At 40.1% G+C, this 18162-nt stretch overlaps 1 long non-coding RNA gene across 7 annotated transcripts in view; it reads left to right on the top strand.

Annotated features, from left to right (window-relative positions):
* Positions 1–18162, top strand: part of LOC129025219 (uncharacterized) — a 105538-nt gene that overhangs the window by 49632 nt on the left and 37744 nt on the right. For 5 of the 7 annotated variants that reach the window (XR_010125528.1, XR_010125527.1, XR_008497191.2 and 2 more), the window contains exons 3-8: positions 430–514; positions 603–779; positions 1376–1441; positions 5130–5293; positions 6393–6447; positions 15860–15999. This is a non-coding gene — a long non-coding RNA (uncharacterized LOC129025219). The remainder of the gene's footprint in view (positions 1–429; positions 515–602; positions 780–1375; positions 1442–5129; positions 5294–6392; positions 6448–15859; positions 16000–18162) is intronic. The other 2 variants (XR_010125526.1, XR_010125529.1) reach the window with 2 other exon arrangements.

An 18162-nucleotide genomic window follows, 5' to 3' on the forward strand; every position in this document is an offset into this window, starting at 1 on the left:
CCAGATGATTAAGGTGACAGCACAGGGAGAGGCAGCCCTGGGTGGCAGACACCATATAGAACAGAATAACATCCAAATGAGCCCTGTCAATAATCAGAATCTTGAGAGATAATAAATGGCTAATGTTTGGGATGCTTTATTAAGCAGAAATGGTTATCTGGCTAGGGTGTACTCTTCCTCCTTTTCTGCAGTCTGTTATCATTGGATAATATAGGGATTCTATTATCCATGAAGACTTGGTAGGACTTTGTTATAATTTTGGCCATAGTCTGCATGTGGGTTTATGTATGGGTATCAGTTTCTGAAAATTTCCTCAATTCCTTCTCAAATGGATTTTCAAAGGAATTTTCATGATATATGATTTTACCCCACTCTTGGAATGTGGAACCTACTTCTAATTCCCCTCCATGAAATGAGTCTTCACTTCAGTTACACAGGTTAAAGAATTGAGAGGCTGCTGCTACGAATGTCTCCATGAGTCACATGAAAAACCATATTCTTACAAGGTTGCTAGGTGAGTATTTAATCAGAACAAGGGGTATTTATTCACTTTGAGAAGTGTTTCTCAAAAAAGTGTCCTGAAACTATTTTATCTGCTGTAGGGATAGCCTTGCAAGGAAGCTACTTTCCTTCAGCACACATAGACAGGACTCTACCAGATAGCAATGTACACTGCAGTGTTTGACTTTCGTGACTGTACCCACACAGCACCACTTAGTGGATAAGTCTGTCCAACTCTGGGGTTCATTAAGAAGAAATGTCTTCTCAGCAGATCTAAGGTACTTTTTCCAATTTCACCTTTATAAAGAATAGAGTCAATGTATTGCTTTATCATTTTTACATATTTTTTAGTTGGCTTAGAGCTCAGACTTGTACAGGGGGTATATTTTGGGAACCCCTTTAAGTCCCAAGCATTTTGGAGTAAGACCATAGTAATAGTTGGGGTGCCAGCAAAAAGAGGAAAGAGGAGAAGAGCTGCAGGCCCACTGTTAGACCGATCCCCCAACCCCCAAGGGACATAGCAGAACATATGCTGGCTAATTGCTTATTACTACCAAGAATTTTGAAGGGAGAGAGCCTGGGCTGTGCAACCCCTGGTTCTCCTTTGAAGTACTAATCACATAAGTGATTTTTGCCATAGAGAAGGAGTGAGTGCACAGAGAGTGTATAGAGAAGCTAGAGCTGTTTTTGTCATGGATGTGCCTCCATATAGGAGAAAATACCAGGAACAGAGGATAAAAATTTCCCAGGGTATCCCAATATATGATTCAATTGAATGAGTTTCTGCCAGCTAAATAAGTATAATATTCTAGCCCTGCTTCCCTGAAATAACTTTGAGATTCCTTACATGACTTTTTTTTTTTTCTCTTCCTAGGTTATTCAGTCACATGATTATGGACAGTCTCTTAGTTTTCTGCCATGGATAGCTAATTGCTTCATGGTATGTGTTTTACACATCACCCTCAGAGGGCTAGTTCGTCTCAAAGAGCCTTAGGATACCTCCCTCGGTCTCTGTGTAGTGATGGTACTTCCCTACTGTCACGTTTAAAGCAAGCAAAACTCCTGACAATGGGGAGATGCTTTGTTTCACCAAACTGGGCAGAATTCCACAAATCACCCTTGTATGGGGTTAATTCCTCTAATTCCTAATATTTCTCAGGTGGTGGCCTGAAGACTGAAGGTGTTTTGCTTTCAGGGAAAGGCAAGAGCCAGAAGGGAGGGCTGTGTGGAGGCATTTCTGGTATGCAGGACCAGCCTGAGCATGGTGGTTGCCATAGAAACCTGAAATCATTATGGCAACCGTGACAACTTTTTATTGTTTTTTTCTTTTTAATTTTGCTTAAATTTCAATAGTTTTTGTGGCACAGGTGTTTTTTTTTTTGGTTACATGGATGAGTTATTTAGTGGTGACTTCTGAGATTTTGGTGTACCTGTCATCTCAGCAGTATATACTGTACCCAATATATTGTCTTTTATCCCTCATTACTCTCACAATATCCCCCTCCCCGAGTCCCCACAGTCCATTATATCACTCTATATGTTTTTGCGTCTTCATAGCTTAGCTCTCACTTATAAGTGAGAACATATGGTATTTGGTTTTCCATTCCTGAGTTATTTCACTTAGAATAATGGCCTCCAGTTCCATCCAAGTTGCTGCAAAAGACATTATTTCATTCCTTTTTATGGCTGAATAGTATTCCGTGGTGTATATATATGTCACATTTTCTTTATCCACTCTTTGGTTGATGGGCACTTTGGTTGGGTTCTATATCCTTGTAATTGCGAATTGTGCTGCTATAGACATGCATGTGCATGTGTTTTTTTCATATACTTACTTCTTTTCCTTTGGGTAGATAGTAGTGGGATTGCTAGATCGAATGATAAATCTACTTTTAGTTCCTTAAGGAATCTCAATACTGTTTTCAATAGTGGTTGCACTAATTTGCATTCCCAGCAGCAGTGTAAAAGTGCTCCATTTTCACCACATCCATGCCAACATCTATTGTTTTTTGACTTTTTAATTATGGCCATTCTTGCAGGCATAACGTGGTATCTCATTGTGGTTTTAATTTGCATTTCCCTGATGATTAGTGATATTGAGCATTTTTTCATATATTTGTTGGCTGTTTGTATATCTTCTTTTGAGAAATGTCTATTCATGTCCTTTGCCTACTTTTTGATGGGATTATGTGTTTTTTCTTGCTGATTTGAGTTTCTTGTATATTCTGGATACTAGTCCTTTGTTGGATGCATAGTTTGAGAGTATTTTCTCCCACTCTGTGGGTTGTCTGTTTACTCTGCTGAATTTTTTTTAGCTGTACAGAAGCTTTTTGATTAGGTCCCATTTATTTATTTTTGTTTTTGTTGCATTTGCTTTTTGGGTCTTAGTTACGAATTCTCTGCCTAAGCCAATGTCCATAAGAGTTTATGTGATGTTATCTTCTAGAATTTTTGTGGTTTCAGGTCTTAGATTTAAGTGTTTGATGCATCTTAAATTGACTTCTGTATAACGTGAGAGATGGGGATCCAGTTTCATTCTTCTACAAGTGGCTAGCCAGTTTTCCCAGCACCATTTATTGAATAGGGGGTCCTTTCCTCAATTTATGTTTTAGTATGCTTTGTTAAAGATCAGTTCGCTATAAGTATTTGGCTTTATTTCTGGGTTCTCCATTCTTTTCCATTGGTTTGAGTGCCTATTTTTATACCAGTGCCATGCTGTTTTGGTAACTATAGACTTGTAATATAATTTGATGTCTGGTAATGTGATGCCTCCAGATTTGTTCTTTCTGCTTAGAATTGCTTTGACTATGTGGGCTGGGCAGGTTTTTGTTTGTTTGAGATGGAGTCTCACTCTGTTGCCCAGGCTGGAGTGCAATGGCACAATCTCCACTCACCACAACCTCCGCCTCCCAGGTTCAAGTAATTCTCCTGCCTCAGCCTCCCAAGTAGCTAGGATTACAGGTGCCCACCACCAGGCCCAGCTAATTTTTGTATTTTAGTAGAGATGGGTTTCACCATGTTGGCCAGGCTGGTCTCGAACTCCTGACCTCAGGTGATCCACCCACCTTGGCTTCCCAACGTGCTGGGATTACAGGCATGAGCCACTGTACCCAGCCTATGTGGGCTGTTTTATGGTACATATGAATTTTAGGATTTTTTCTAGTTCTGTGAAAAATGATGATATTTTGATGGGAATTGCATTGAATCTGTAGATTGCTTTGGGCAGTATGGTCATTTTCACAGTATTGATTCTTCCCATTCATGAGCATGGGATGTGTTTCCGTTTGTTTGTGTCACCTGTGATTTCTTTCAGCAGTGTTTTGTAGTTTTCCTCGTAGCGATCTTTCACCTCCTTGGTTAAGTATATTCCTAGGTTTATTATTTTATTTTCTTTTTTTTTTGCAGCTGTTGTAAAAAGGATTGAGTTCTTGATTTGATTCCCAGCTTGGTCATTGGTGTATAGCAGTGCTACTGATTTGTTTACATTGATTTTGTAACCTGAGACTTTACTGAATTCGTGTATCAGATCTAGGAGCCTTTTGGATAAGTCTTTTGGGTTTTTTAGGTATATGATCATATCATTGGTGAATAGCAACAGTTTGACTTCCTCCCCTCTCTTGTCTGATTGCTCTGGCTAGGATTTCCAGTACTATGTTGAATAGAAGTGGTGAAAGTGGGCATCCTTGAGTTATGACTTCTTTTTGTTTGTTTTTTGAGGAGTCTCACTCTGTCGCCTGGGCTGGAGTGCAGTGGTACGATCTCAGCTCACTACAACCTCCGCCTCCCGGATTCAAAAAATTCTCGTGCCTCAGCCTCTCTGAGTAGGTGGGATTACAGGTGCCCACCACAATGCCTGGCTAATTTTTCTATTTTTAGTAGAGATGGGGTTTAACCATGTTGGCCAGGCTGGTCTCGAATTCTTGACCTCAAGTGATCGGCCCGCCTTGGCCTCCCAAAGTGCTGGGGAGTGACAGCTTTTTAATAGAGACCAACATAGCCTGGCAAGAAAAGTAAGGTCGTGCCTTCAGGTGTTTAGGACTCAGCTGAGGGTGTGGGCGCTCTGCGATGGGGGACTGAACCTCCCTAGGGTGTGGGGGACAAAGGGATGCCAGATCCAAGTTGCCTCATTCCCACTTTGGAACAAGTTGCCTTAGCAGTCTCATGAGAAATCTGGGACCCTCCTGGCCCCAGTGAGTGTGGTGTCCTGCTCGAGGTGTCCTGGGGCTACTTTCCTTGTAAAGGTGGGACACAGGAGGATGAGAGAGGTAAAGACTTGCTGAACCCAGCTTCCCCCTCTGTAGAATGGGAAGAAGAATGTTCACCCACAGGATTGCTGGAACCTGCAGTGATACACATGCAAGATGATAGATAGCCCTGTGGTTATTACTGGGTGATGGGTGCTTGTATGGATTCAAGCAATTTCCTATTTCTTTTTAAATTTGTTATGAGACAGACAAAGAAAGATGAAAAGGCCCCAGTGAGAAAGCCATTATACTTCCTGGTTGTTATGATCACTACCCAATTGTATCAGTGCCACTGGTCACTAACCCAGTACCCAGCATGGTGCCAGGCTTATAGTTGCTCCAGTAAAGCACAGTGATTGCTGGATTCTCTCTTTCTCTGTGCAGTTCTTCATCGGGTAATTGAGCTGATATCAGGTGTCTGAAGGAGGCAAGTTTTGAAGATATGAGTCATGATGGCTGCTGAAGCTTCCACTCCATATTTGAAGGTCAGCAGTTCTCAGGAAACCTCTAGCACTTCCATCCCTGGTGGGATATGATGCCTGTCTCAGGTGAGCTCATAGATGTGAACGGAAGCATGTTGTAGAAAAGCACTTGTGAGGTTCACAAAATAATCTAAAAGTAGAGAAGCTATTTTGATACCACCTTTGGAGAAGAGGTTTATCAGGTAGACTCTTACTTGGTAGTGAGGCTTTTATACATTCTATGGTAAAATTTTGTAGTAGCCAATAATTTTTGAAGTGTTAGTTTAAAATGCCCATTTAAAAATTTGTTATTTTAATAAATGACAATTACACTAGAATTTATCCTATTATAATGATACATAACCATGTTGTCTAAAATAGCCAGGTATTCTTAAATATCACTTTGATTATTTTACCAAGTTATTACATTTTAGTTTTGAACTTCAGAAGGAAATGCACATCAACTTTCTCTAAATATTTAGATACACCTCATTTCAAATGATTATTTCTATTGTGGACATATATAGTGTGAACGACTTGATAAGACATAGTGTCCATCTGCTAATGTGATAAGGTCATGTTAGTGGGAATTGTTCTCCTGATTAATTCAGTATCATCAAATCTTAGAAAAATACAAGTATATTTCAGATGCTTTATTGAGGTATGTTTGATATGAAATATAGTAAGTATATTTAAAGCCTTTACTTTAGTAAGCTTTGGTATATATATGCACCAATGAAACCAACACCATAGTCAAAGTAATGAACATATCCATCACCTCAAAAAGCATTTTCCTGCCCCTTTGTAATCATCCCACCTACCTGTCTCCCTCCAGCTTCCATGTCCCTCCTATCTCTCTCCATTTCCAGGCAACCACTGCTCTTCTGTCACTGTAGATTGATTTACATTTCCTATAATTTTATGTAAATGGCATCATACAATATGTATTTTTTTGGTCTGGCTTCTTACATTCAGCCTATTAACTTTTTGATTTATCCTTATTGTTGCATGATTGAATAATGCCTTTTTAAAATTGCTAAGTAGTATATGGATATACCACAATTTGTTTTATCCATTCACTTTTTCATGGACACTAGGTAGTTTTCACTTTGGGGTTCTTCTAAATAAAGCTGCCATAACCATTTGTGTAAATGTCTTTATATGTACACATGCTTTCTTTCTCTAGGGTGAATACTAGGAGTCCAATGGCTGGATCATATGACAGATGTGAGATTAACAATGTAAGAAACTGCCAAACTGTTTTCCAAAGGGGTAGTACCATTCCTTATTCATTCCCATCAGCAGTAGATGAGAATTCCATTCTCCACAACCTTGCCAAAGTTTGGTATGGTTAGTCTTTTTCACTTTAGCCATTCTCATGGGTGCATAGTAATATCTCATTAGAGTTTTAATTTACTTCTTTTTTTCAAGACATTGTCTTGCTCTGTCACCCAGGCTGGAGTGCAGTGGCACAATCTCAGCTCACTGCAACCTCTGCCTCCTGGGTTCAAGCAATTCTCCTGCCTCAGCCTCCTGAATAGTTGGGATTATAGGCACCCACCACTGCACCTGGCTCATTTTTGTATTTTTAGTAGAGGCAGGGTTTCACCATGTTGGCCAGGCTGGTCTCAAACTCCTGACCTCGTGACCCACCCACCTCAGCCTCCCAAAGTGCTGGGATTACAGGCATGAGCCACTGCACCTGGCCTACATTTTCTAATGACTATTATTGTTAAACATCTTTTCATGTGATTACTTGCCATTTGTATATATTCTTTGGTAAAGTTTCTGTTTCTATTATTTTCCCATTTATTTATTGGAGTGTCTGTTTACTTCTTACTTTTAAATGATTTTATATATTCTAGATATAAATTCTTTGTCAGTTATACGATTTCTCAAATACTTTTTCCCAGTCATTGACTTATCTTTTCATTCTCTCAACGGTGGCTTTTGGAAGAGCAGAAATTTTTAACTTTGAGGAAGTGCCATTTATAATTTTTTTATTTAGGGTTAAGATGTTTTTATTGATGTCCTGTCTAAAAAAGGTTTACCTACTCACAGTCACAAGGATTTACTCCTGTCTTTTCTTGTAGGAGTTTATACATTTGGATTTTATAGTTAGGTCTCAGATTCGGTTTGAGTTGATTTTGTATATGTTGTGATATATGGATTGCAGTTTATTTTTGTATATATGGATATCTACTTATTACAGAACCATTTGTTGAAAAGACTATTTACTTTTCCACTGAATAGTCTTTACATCATTGTCAAAAATCAGTTGTCCGTGTGTGCATGGGTTTACTTCTGGATTCCTTATTCTGTCCTTTTGATCTACTTTTCCCCTTCAATGGCAATAGCACACTGTCTTGATTACTGTAGGTTTATAATGAGTTTTGAAATTAGGTAGTGTTTTTCCTATACCTTTGTTCGTTTTTACAGTTGTTTTTCACAGTTTAGGTGTTTTGTATTTGTATATGATTTTAATATCCACTTGCCAATTTCTTTGAAAAATGTATGGAATATTTATTGGGATTGCACTGAATCTGTATATTAGTTTGTGGGGAATAAACGTCTTAACAATACTGACTCTTATGACTCATGAACACAGTATGTCCTCTACTTCTTTGGGTCTTCCTTCTCTCAGCAATGTTTTGTAGTATTCAATGTACAAATGTTCCATATCTATGAACAGATAATTCATAAATATTTCATACTTATTGATGCTGCTGTCAATGGCATTATTTCTTAAATAGAATTCTTAATCATTACATTTTCATGGAACCACCAGCAACCAGATTATTAATAATGACTATTGAAGAATCTTGGTAAAAAGCACAGGCTACTCTAGGATGGAAAAGGTATTTGATGCTTAATGTGCATGGACATGTATTTCTATATCAGCTTTTAGAAATCATTGGCAATACACTGAAACTAGGGATAAAAATGTACCCCTGACAGTTCTACAGGTAATCTCCAGAAAAATCATTCACTAAAATAATATAGGTTAGTAGCTTTAAACTTTATGTTTCTGCTATCTTTGAATATGTTAAAATGTGAGGTTGTACTTTTTTGTCCCCAGTAAACCCACCTTTAAAAATTCCTGGGATCTTGGATGGTGAGAGAGCATTGGGGAGAGGCAATGCATCTATATGAGTATTTGTGAATGTATCAATTTGTGTGTTGCTGAAGCTGCCAGGAATGTGTATTATGAGGTGTTGAGACTAATTACAATGTATTACATCAGCGCTATTCATTTCCTAGCACATGTTAGTAACAAGATATAGGGGGTTGTTTGTTTTTTCCTAGTGTTCCTTGGCTAGCCTGGTTACCATGGTGACTCCGTGACTCTTATGGGATTTAGTGTAGAGTGAGTATCCATTTATGATTTTTGCCTGAGTCACTTATTTCGATGATGGTTGTGAAGTGTTGTTTTTAAAATTCTGATATTCCTTTCAAAACTATGAGTTGGCGTTTAGAAAAGGGCAGAGTTTTCTCTTCTTATTTATCTGTGTATGTATGTATGTATATCAGTGTGACACAGAGATTCTCATTTTTCTCAAAGGATTACCCTGTGCTATTATTATTATTATATATTTCGATGCTCAAATTGTCCCAGAATTGGCCAGTGGAAGGACCTTGAAGTTGGCTTCAGTGTCCAATTAACACACCCTAAAATTCCTTGAGCATGTACTTTGCTCTCTGAACCTGACTATATCCCCATCTGTAGAAAGGAAGTAATGATGCTTACCTCAGAGCATGGCTTTGAGCATTTGAAGAAAAAAAGTCTGAAGATAACAACCCATATCGTGTTGCATCTAGTAGGCCTTCAACAAATGTAAGTTCCCCACTCCAACTTTGCCTCCTTCATTCTGTCAGTGCGATGCCTCTGACATTAAAATTCACATCATGAATACCAAAGAGAATACTTGGAAATGTGACAGAAAGCAGGCTTAAGTCTACATTTGTATTTTTGGTTTTTTTTATTATACTTTAAGTTTTAGGGTACATGTGCACAACGTGCAGGTTTGTTACATACGTATACATGTGCCATGTTGGTGTGCTGCACCCAGTAACTCCTCATTTAGCATTAGGTATATCTCCTGATGCTATCCCTCCCACCTCCCCCCACCCCACAACAGTCTCCGGTGTGTGATGTTCCCCTTCCTGTGTCCATGTGTTCTCATTGTTCAATTCACACCTATGAGTGAGAACATGCAGTGTTTGGTTTTTTGTCCTTGTGATAGTTTGCTGAGAATGATAGTTTCCAGCTTCATCCATGTTCCTACAAAGGACATGAACTCATCATTTTTTATGGCTGCATAGTATTCCATGGTGTATATGTGCCACATTTTCTTAATCCAGTCTATCATTGTTGGACATTTGGGTTGGTTCCAAGTCTTCGCTATTGTGAATAGTGCCGTCATAAACATACGTGTGCATGTGTCTTTATAGCAGCGTGATTTATAATCCTTTGGGTATATACCCAGTAACGGGATGGCTGGGTCAAATGGTATTTCTAGTTCTAAATCCCTGAGGAATTGCCACATTGACTTCCACAATGGTTGAACTAGTTTACAGTCCCACCAACAGTGTAAAAGTGTTCCTATTTCTCCACATCCTCTCCAGCACCTGTTGTTTCCTGACTTGTTAATGATCATCATTCTAACTGGTGTGAGATGGTATCTCATTGTGGTTTTGATTTGCATTTCTCTGATGGCCAGTGATGATGAGCATTTTTTCATGTGTTTTTTGGCTCATAAATGTCTTCTTTTGAGAAGCGTCTGTTCATATCCTTTGTCCACTTTTTGATGGGGTTGTTTGTTTTTTTCTTGTAAATTTGTTTGAGTTCATTGTAGATTCTGGATATTAGCCCTTTGTCAGATGAGTAGGTTGCGAAAATTTTCTCCCATTTTGTAGGTAGCCTGTTCATTCTGATGGTGGTTTCTTTTGCTGTGCAGAAGATCTTTAGTTTAATTAGATCCCATTTGTCAATTTTGGCTTTTGTTGCCATTGCTTTTGGTGTTTTAGACATGAAGTCCTTGCCCATGCCTATGTCCTGAATGGTATTGCCTAGGTTTTCTTCTAGGGTTTTTATGATTTTAGGTCTAACATGTAAGTCTTTAATCCATCTTGAATTAATTTTTGTATAAGGTGTAAGGAAGGGATCCAGTTTCAGCTTTCTACATATGGCTAGCCAGTTTTCCAAGCACCATTTATTAAGTAGGGAATCCTTTCCCCATTGCTTGTTTTTCTCAGGTTTGTCAAAGATCAGATAGTTGTAGATATGCGGCGTTATTTCTGAGGGCTCTGTTCTGTTCCATTGACCTATATCTCTGTTTTGGTACCAGTACCATGCTGTTTTGGTTACTGTAGCCTTGTAGTGTAGTTTGAAGTCAGGTAGCATGATGCCTCCAGCTTTGTTCTTTTGGCTTAGGATTGACTTGGCAATGCGGGCTCTTTTTTGGTTCCATATGAACTTTAAAGTAGTTTTTTCCAATTCTGTGAAGAAAGTCATTGGTAGCTTGATGGGGATGGCATTGAATCTATAAATTACCTTGGGCAGTATGGCCATTTTCATGGTATTGATTCTTCCTACCCATGAGCATGGAATGTTCTTCCATTTGTTTGTATCCTCTTTTATTTCCTTGAGCAGTGGTTTGTAGTTCTCCTTGAAGAGGTCCTTCACATCCCTTGTAAGTTGGATTCCTAGGTATTTTATTCTCTTTGAAGCAATTGTGAATGGGAGTTCACTCATGATTTAGCTCTCTGTTTGTCTGTTATTGGTGTATAGGAATGCTTATGATTTTTGCACATTGATTTTGTATCCTGAGACTTTGCTGAAGTTGCTTATCAGCTTAAGGAGATTTTGGGCTGAGACGATGGGGTTTTCTGGATATACAGTCATGTCATCTGCAAACAGGGACAATTTGAGTTCCTCTTTTCCTAATTGAATACCCTTTATTTCTTTCTCCTGCCTGATTGCCCTGGCCAGAACTTCCAACATTATGTTGAATAGGAGTGGTGACAGAGGGCATCCCTGTCTTATGCCAGTTTTCAAAGGGAATGCTTCCAGTTTTTGGCCATTCAGTATGATATTGGCTGTGGGTTTGTCATAAATAGCTCTTATTATCTTGAGATACGTCCCATCAATACCTAATTTATTGAGAGTTTTTAGCATGAAGTGTTGTTGAATTTTGTCAAAGGCCTTTTCTGCATCTATTGACATAATCATGTGGTTTTTGTCTTTGGTTCTGTTTATATGCTGGATTACATTTATTGATTTGCATATGTTGAACCAGCCTTGCATCCCAGGGATGAAGCCCACTTAATCATGGTGGATAAGCTTTTTGATGTGCTGCTGGATTCTGTTTGCCAGTATTTTATTGAGGATTTTTGCATCGATGTTCATCAGGGATATTGGTCTAAAATTCTCTTTTTTTGTTGTGTCTCTGCCAGGCTTTGGTATCAGGATGATGCTGGCCTCATAAAATGAGTTAGGGAGGATCCCCTCTTTATCTATTGGCTGGAATAGTTTCAGAAGGAATGGTACCAGCTCCTCCTTGTACCTCTGGTAGAATTCGGCTGTGAATCCATCTGGTCCTGGACTTTTTTTGGTTGGTAAGCTATTAATTATTTCCTCAATTTCAGAACCTGTTATTGGTCTATTGAGAGATTCAACTTCTTCCTGGTTTAGTCTTGGGAGAGTGTATGTGTCGAGGAATTTATCCATTTCTTCCAGATTTTCTAGTTTATTTGCATAGAGGTGTTTATAGTATTCTCTGATGGTAGTTTGTATTTCTGTGGGATCGGTGGTGATATCCCCTTTATCATTTTTTATTGCATCTATTTGATTCTTCTGTCTTTTCTTCTTTATTAGTCTTGCTAGCAGTCTATCAATTTCGTTGATCTTTTCAAAAAACCAGCTTCTGGATTCATTGATTTTTTGAAGGGTTTTTTATGTCTCTATTTCCTTCAGTTCTGCTCTGATCTTAGTTATTTCTTGCCTTCTGCTAGCTTTTGAATGTGTTTGCTCTTGCTTCTCTAGTTCTTTTAATTGTGATGTTAGGGTGTCAATTTTAGATCTTTTCCGCTTTCTCTTGTGGGCATTTAGTGCTATAAATTTCTCTCTACACACTGCGTTGAATGTGTCCCAGAAATTTTGGTATGTTGTGTCTTTGTTCTCGTTGGTTTCAAAGAACATCTTTATTTCTGCCTTCATTTTGTTATGTACCCAGTAGTCATACAGGAGCAGGTTGTTCAGTTTCCACGTAGTTGAGCGGTTTTGAGTGAGTTTCTTGATCCTGAGTTCTAGTTTGATCGCACTGTGGTCTGAGAGACAGTCTGTTATAATTTCTGTTCTTTTACATTTGCTGAGGAGTGCTTTACTTCCAACTATGTGGTCAGTTTTGGAATAGGTGTGGTGTGGTGCTGAAAAGAATGTATATTCTGTTGATTTGGGGTGGAGAGTTCTGTAGATGTCTATTAGGTCTGCTTGGTGCAGAGCTGAGTTCAATTCCTGGATATCCTTGTTAACTTTCTGTCTCGTTGATCTGTCTAATGTTGACAGTGGGGTGTTAAAGTCTCCCATTATTATTGTGTGGGAGTCTAAGTCTCTTTGTAGGTCACTAAGGACTTGCTTTATGAACCTGGGTGCTCCTGTATTGGGTGCATATATATTTAGGATAGTTAGTTCTTCTTGTTGAATTGATCCCTTTACCATTATGTAATGACCTTCTTTGTCTCTTTTGATCTTTGTTGGTTTAAAGTCTGTTTTATCAGAGACCAGGATTGCAACCCCTGCCTTTTTTTGTTTTCCATTTGCTTGTTAGGTATTCCTCCATCCCTTTATTTTGGGCCTATGCGTGTCTCTGCATGTGAGATGGGTTTCCTGAATACAGCACACCAATGGGTCTTGACTCTTTATCCAATTTTCCAGTCTGTGTCTTTTAATTGGAGCATTTAGCCCATTTACATTTAAGGTTAGTATTGTTATGTGTGAATTTGATCCTGTCATTATGATGTCACCTGGTTATTTTGCTTGTTAGTTGATGCAGTTTCTTCCTAGCCTTGATGGTCTTTACAATTTGGCATGTTTTTGTAGTGGCTGGTACCCGTTGTTCCTTTCCATGTTTAGTGCTTCCTTCAGGAGCTCTTTTAGGGCAGGCCTGGTGGTGACAAAATCTCTCAGCATTTGCTTGTCTGTAAAGTATTTTATTTCTCCTTCACTTATGAAGCTTAGTTTGGCTGGATATGAAATTCTGGGTTGAAAATTCTTTTCTTTAAGAATGTTGAATATCGGCCCCCACTGTCTTCTGGCTTGTAGAGTTTCTGCTGAGAGATCAGCTGTTAGTTTGATGGACTTCCCTTTGTGGGTAACCCGACCTTTCTCTCCGGCTGCCCTTAACATTTTTTTCCTTCATTTGAACTTTGATGAATCTGACAATTATGTGTCTTGGAGTTGCTCTTCTTGAGGAGTATCTTTGTGGCGTTCTCTGTATTTCCTGAATCTGAATGTTGGCCTGCCTTGCTAGATTGGGGAAGTTCTCCTGGATAATATCCTGCAGAGTGTTTTCCAACTTGGTTCCATTCTCCCCGTCACTTTCAGGTACACCAATGAGACATAGATTTGGTCGTTTCACATAGTCCCATATTTCTTGGAGGCTTTGTTAATTTCGTTTTATTCTTTTTTCTCTAAACTTCTCTTCACGCTTCCTTTCATTCATTTCATCTTCCATCGCTGATACCCTTTCTTCCAGTTGATCGCATCGGTTACTGAGGCTTGTGCATTCGTCATGTAGTTCTCATGCCGTGGTTTTCAGCTCCATCAGGTCCTTTAAGGACTTCTCTGCATTGATTATTCTAGTTAGCCATTTGTCTAATCTTTTTTCAAGGTTTTTAACTTCTTTGCCATTGGTTCAAACTTCCTCCTTTAGCTCGGAGTAGTTTGATCTGAAGCCTTCCTCTCTTAACTCGTCAAAGTCATTCTCCATCCAGCTTTGTTCTGTTGCTGGTGAGGAGCTGCGTTCCTTTGGAGGAGGAGAGGCACTCTGATTTTTAGAGTTTCCGGCTTTTCTGCTCTGTTTTTTCCCCATTTTTGTGGTTTTATCTACCTTTGGTCTTTGATGATGGTGACGTACAGATGGGGTTTTGGTGTGGATGTCCTTTCAGTTTGTTAGTTTTCCTTCTAACAGTCAGGACCCTCAGCTGCAGGTCTGTTGGAGTTTACTGGAGGTCCACTCCAGACCCTGTTTGCCTGGGTATCAGCAGCGGTGGCTGCAGAACAGCAGATATTGGTGAACCGCAAATGCTGCTGCCTGATCGTTCCTCTGGAAGTTTTGTCTCAGAGGAGTACCCAGCCGTGTGAGGTGTCAGTCTGCCCCTACTGGGGGGTGCCTCCCAGTTAGGCTACTCGGGAGTCAGGGACCCACTTGAGGAGGCAGTCTGTCCATTCTCAGATCTCAAGCTGCGTGCTAGGAGAACCACTACTCTCTTCAAAGCTGTCAGACAGGGACATTTAAGTCTGCAGAGGTTATTGCTGTCTTTTGTTTGTCTGCCCTGCCCCCAGAGGTGGAGCCTACAGAGGCAGGCAGGCCTCCTTGAGCTGTGGTGGGCTCCACCCAGTTCGAGCTTCCTCGCCGCTTTGTTTACCTACTCAAGCCTGAGCGATGGCAGGCGCCCCTCCCCCAGCCTCACTGCCACCTTGCAGTTTGATCTCAGACTGCTGTGCTAGCAATGAGCGAGGCTCCGTGGGCGTAGGACCCTCCGAGCCAGGTGCGGGATATAATCTCCTGGTGTGCCGTTTGTTAAGCCCATTGGAAGAGCGCAGTATTAGGGTGGGAGTGACCCAATTTTCCAGGTGCCGTCTGTCACCCCTTTCTTTGACTAGGAAAGGGAATTCCCTGACCCCTTGCGCTTCCTGGGTGAGGCGATGCCTCGCCCTGCTTCAGCTCCTGCACAGTGCGCTGCACCCACTGTCCTGCACCCACTGTCCGGCATTCTCCAGTGAGATGAACTCGGTACCTCAGTTGGAAATGCAGAAATCACCCGTCTGCTGCGTTGCTCACGCTGATAGCTGTAGACTGGAACTCTTCCTATTGGGCCATCTTGGCTAAGACTTAAGTCTACATTTCTATTATCATTTCTATTATGTGCAATCTTTTTTTTTTTTTTTTTTGAGATGGAGTCTTACTCTATTGCCCAGGCTGGAGTGCAATGGTGCAATCTCGGCTCACTGCAACCTCTGCCTCCTGGATTCAAGTGATTCTCCTGCCTCAGCCTTCCGAGTAGCTGGGACTACAGGCACGTGCCACCGTGCCTGGCTAATTTTGTTGTATTTTTAGTAGAGACGGGGTTTCACCATGTTAGCCAGGATGGTCTCAACCTCCTGACCTTGTGATCTGCCCACCTCGGCCTCCCAAAGGGCTGGGATTACAGGCGTGAGCCACCATGTCCAGCCTATTATGTGCAATCTTGAGTATCACTGCTGTGTGGCAGTGGGGACAGTGAGATGAAGCTGAGGAAGAGGAAAAACCTCATTGCATAGCTTCCAGTTAACTGAATGGGGTATAGGCAAAACATCATCACACGTACAACCTCCTTACTCATCCTCTTTCTTTCCTCACTATTCTATGTGCTTTCTTATCTCCCTTCTAGTGTAACATCAGAGAAGGGGTGTACTCTGTGCCCTAGAACTAGGAGCTAGCAGAGAAAAACCAAATGTGATGTGGAGTCTGCTAGACAGGCTACTGGAGCAAGAGTGAAGCAATGAAAGTCTCATCATTGGGACATATTAGGTGAGTCACTTCCCTTCCACCAGCCTCATCTATTCAACAGGATAATAATTCCCAATCTTCCTGACCACACAAGAATACTCTGGAGATTAACAGTGAACTCATATGGGAAAGCAAACTGTGATCTTAGGTGGGAGGGAAGGACCGGTCACTTTTGAGTAATTACTTTAACAGAGACAATCCAGATGTCCCAGAGTTCTCCATGGTGGGCATTAAATTAATGGCACAGTAATGTGAGGTGTTTTCATCAGAATTTTGCCAAGTATGGTTCATGGACTACTTCATCAAAATCATCATGGATTGCCTGTTAAAATAGTAGATATTGGGTCTACTATAAGTCAGCTGAATGAAAAACAGGGAGATGTGGTGGCAGGTATCTATATTTTGAGAAATTTTTCCAATTGGTTGTGGTACTCATCCATATTTGAAAAGCACTGCTGTGGATTTGCAACAAGGTCTATGAAAAATTTGAATCCTTTCATGCCTAATTTCATCATTGGTTGCTCCTACTACTTTGCTTTTAATATCTGTGTCATTTCTGTTTTGTGAAATAGGTACCAGTTCCTTTAATTCAGTAATTTTCATTCAGTGATTTATGTGTGGAGCATTGATCTAAGCACTGGGGAAACAGCACAGAGAACAAGACAAACATGGTCCCTGGACATATCATTCTAGTTTGAGAAAACTGGTAATAAGTAGGTAAACAGATCAATGAGCAGGGTAATTTCATATGGGGATTTGTGTTTTAAACACATATAGAGTAGAAAATGACCAAGATACAGATAATTACAGATGGGGTTGTAAGTGAAGCTCCTTTTCAGGAAGTGACATTTGAGCTGAGTCCTGGATAACAAAAAGAAGCTAGGCACAGACTGACTTTTTGCCAGTGTGTATACAATGTGCGTGGGCACCGTGTGTTCCAAGAGCAGGGAAAAGCTCAAGTGCCTAGAGCCTGACAGACAATGCACAGACTGGTGAGATGAGGTTGAAGGGGCAGATAGGAGCCATATTGTTTAAGCCATTGTAAGGAGTTTGGATTGTATTGTGAGTGTGGAGGGTTAGAGAATGGGAACAATATCATCTGACTCATGTTTTCAGAAAGTGACTCTGGTTACTGTGCAAAGAATGGACTAGAGAGGGAGAAGATAGTGTGTGGGAATAACCATTAGAAAATAGTGCAGAAGTCTAGGGAGGAGCAAGCTGATGGTATCAGTGCTGCAGCCATGTGTAGAGGGAGAAATGGACCTTGATAGGATGTGTTTGGAGGTAGGGAGGGTAAGACCTGTAGTAGCTGTGTGTGTGAAGTATGTGGGGATAAGGCAGAATAAAGTATGACCCCTCAGCTTTTTGTACAGCCATGTGGAAAAATGATAGTGCTATTTTGTGAGATCAGTCATTCCAAGTGCTTTTGAGATGTTCTTAAGTTAATTAAAATTTAGGTCATCCAAGGTTGGTTGCAGTGAAAATTAGAGATTTTAAGAATGCAGGTTGTGTATTTCAGAATAGTGAAGAGAATAATTTAGATGTTTCTAGCATAAAGAAAACAAATAGTTAAGGTGATGGATATCTCAGTTATACTGATATGATCTTTACAAATATATGAGTGTGTTAAATTTTCACATGTACCCCCCAAAATATGTAACCCTATATTATATATCAATTGAAAAAATAAATAAAGGTAATAGTAATGTTCAAAAAAAGAGATATCCTTGCTAATTCCCGCTTTATAGATGAGAAGCTGAGTGGCAAAGAGAATAAGGACTTTGCCTGAGACTACACAGTTAGGGAGTGGGACAGCTTGGATTTGTGTCCAGGATGTCAAGCTTCAGAGCCTGAAAACTGTCACAGATTTGTTAGGTGAAAGAAACAGTCTGCACAAGTGTGCATGTTTTAGGAATGCATTTAAAGTAATACTTAGTATGTTAATAGATGTATACAAAAACTGGCCCTAGTAACAAAAAGGTAAATTGTGACCTTGGTAAGATCACATTCATTACAATCCTGGCAATGGAAGTCATAGTGCAGTGGGATAGGGGGTTAGTGGCGAATAAAGAATGTTAACAAGGAATGCAGAAAACTACTTTTAGAGCTTTAACTTTGAAGGGAAAAGAGGAGAGAGAGAGAGGAAGAAGAAGAGGAAGAGGAAGAAGAAGAAGGAGGAGGAGG

Source organism: Pongo pygmaeus, chromosome X (genome assembly GCF_028885625.2).
Source record: "Pongo pygmaeus isolate AG05252 chromosome X, NHGRI_mPonPyg2-v2.0_pri, whole genome shotgun sequence".
NCBI lineage: Eukaryota > Metazoa > Chordata > Mammalia > Primates > Hominidae > Pongo > Pongo pygmaeus.